At 57.0% G+C, this 2086-nt stretch overlaps 1 non-coding gene across 1 annotated transcript in view; it reads left to right on the forward strand.

Annotated features, from left to right (window-relative positions):
* Positions 1 to 728: 728 nt before the first annotated feature.
* Positions 729 to 2086, forward strand: part of LOC126322753 (small subunit ribosomal RNA) — a 1893-nt gene continuing 535 nt past the window's right edge. The window contains exon 1 of the ribosomal RNA XR_007559168.1: positions 729 to 2086. This exon is cut by the window's right edge and continues 535 nt beyond it. This is a non-coding gene — a ribosomal RNA (small subunit ribosomal RNA).

Below are 2086 nucleotides of genomic sequence, written 5' to 3' on the forward strand. Positions count from 1 at the left end.
CTGCGTGAGCGCACGCACTACAGCCGGCTGGTGGGGGGCGCCCAGTGGCAGGAGCGCCGGCCGACGGGCCCGGCTGGCGTCCCAGCTATGCGCCGGCGCACCCTGCGCGCGGCGCCAGGCGGCCAAAGTGGGTTCTGCCGAGCCCGGTGCGAAGCGCGGTGGACATCTGCAGTGTGCTGGTCCGATTGCGGACTGTGTGCGTTGAGGATGCGCCGCCGCCCGGCACTCGGCGTCGCGACGCCGTCTGCTGCTCGGTCGCCCCCAGCGGTTCTCGCAGGTGGTTTGTATCGCAGCTCTGCGGACGTGTTGGCGCGTGCGCTGTGCTGGGAGAGTTCGCTTCTGCACCCAAGTGGGGCTTTGCCCTTCTGTGGCGCTGGCGTTGGAGCTGCCGGTCACCGTAGGTGGCGCGTGTTGTTTCCCGCCGGCAATGCCACGACAGCACGCTCCCGGGCCTCTGTCGGCAGCGGCAAGCTCAGTTGGGAGCACGGGTGTTCGCACTGAAAGCGTCTACTCGCCCATCTCCGGGCGATTGCGCCTCTCTCGAACCCGACCAAGTACTTAGGACGGCGCTGCGCGCCGCCGGGACCTGAGAGGGTTTCGAGGTGTATCGTGCAGGGGAGCTCAGCCTCCTCCTGTTTGCAGAATAATTGAGCGGACGCTTGCGTGTTCGCGCGGGCCCTCGGGACACACTCCCGGGCGGCCGGCTGCTCAGCTCTCGTTGACGCAGCTCCCTGGTTGATCCTGCCAGTAGTCATATGCTTGTCTCAAAGATTAAGCCATGCATGTCTCAGTACAAGCCGCATTAAGGTGAAACCGCGAATGGCTCATTAAATCAGTTATGGTTCCTTAGATCGTACCCACGTTACTTGGATAACTGTGGTAATTCTAGAGCTAATACATGCAAACAGAGTCCCGACCAGAGATGGAAGGGACGCTTTTATTAGATCAAAACCAATCGGATTGGCTCGTCTGGTCCGTTTGCCTTGGTGACTCTGAATAACTTTGGGCTGATCGCACGGTCCTCGTACCGGCGACACATCTTTCAAATGTCTGCCTTATCAACTGTCGATGGTAGGTTCTGCGCCTACCATGGTTGTAACGGGTAACGGGGAATCAGGGTTCGATTCCGGAGAGGGAGCCTGAGAAACGGCTACCACATCCAAGGAAGGCAGCAGGCGCGCAAATTACCCACTCCCGGCACGGGGAGGTAGTGACGAAAAATAACGATACGGGACTCATCCGAGGCCCCGTAATCGGAATGAGTACACTTTAAATCCTTTAACGAGTATCTATTGGAGGGCAAGTCTGGTGCCAGCAGCCGCGGTAATTCCAGCTCCAATAGCGTATATTAAAGTTGTTGCGGTTAAAAAGCTCGTAGTTGGATTTGTGTCCCACGCTGTTGGTTCACCGCCCGTCGGTGTTTAACTGGCATGTATCGTGGGACGTCCTGCCGGTGGGGCGAGCCGAAGGCGTGCTTGCGCGTCCCGAGGCGGACCCCGTTGAAATCCTACCAGGGTGCTCTTAGTTGAGTGTCTCGGTGGGCCGGCACGTTTACTTTGAACAAATTAGAGTGCTTAAAGCAGGCAAGCCCGCCTGAATACTGTGTGCATGGAATAATGGAATAGGACCTCGGTTCTATTTTGTTGGTTTTCGGAACCCGAGGTAATGATTAATAGGGACAGGCGGGGGCATTCGTATTGCGACGTTAGAGGTGAAATTCTTGGATCGTCGCAAGACGAACAGAAGCGAAAGCATTTGCCAAGTATGTTTTCATTAATCAAGAACGAAAGTTAGAGGTTCGAAGGCGATCAGATACCGCCCTAGTTCTAACCATAAACGATGCCAGCCAGCGATCCGCCGCAGTTCCTCCGATGACTCGGCGGGCAGCCTCCGGGAAACCAAAGCTTTTGGGTTCCGGGGGAAGTATGGTTGCAAAGCTGAAACTTAAAGGAATTGACGGAAGGGCACCACCAGGAGTGGAGCCTGCGGCTTAATTTGACTCAACACGGGAAACCTCACCAGGCCCGGACACCGGAAGGATTGACAGATTGATAGCTCTTTCTTGATTCGGTGGGTGGTGGTGCAT

The sequence above is a fragment of the Schistocerca gregaria genome, unplaced genomic scaffold (genome assembly GCF_023897955.1).
Source record: "Schistocerca gregaria isolate iqSchGreg1 unplaced genomic scaffold, iqSchGreg1.2 ptg000835l, whole genome shotgun sequence".
Taxonomy (NCBI): domain Eukaryota; kingdom Metazoa; phylum Arthropoda; class Insecta; order Orthoptera; family Acrididae; genus Schistocerca; species Schistocerca gregaria.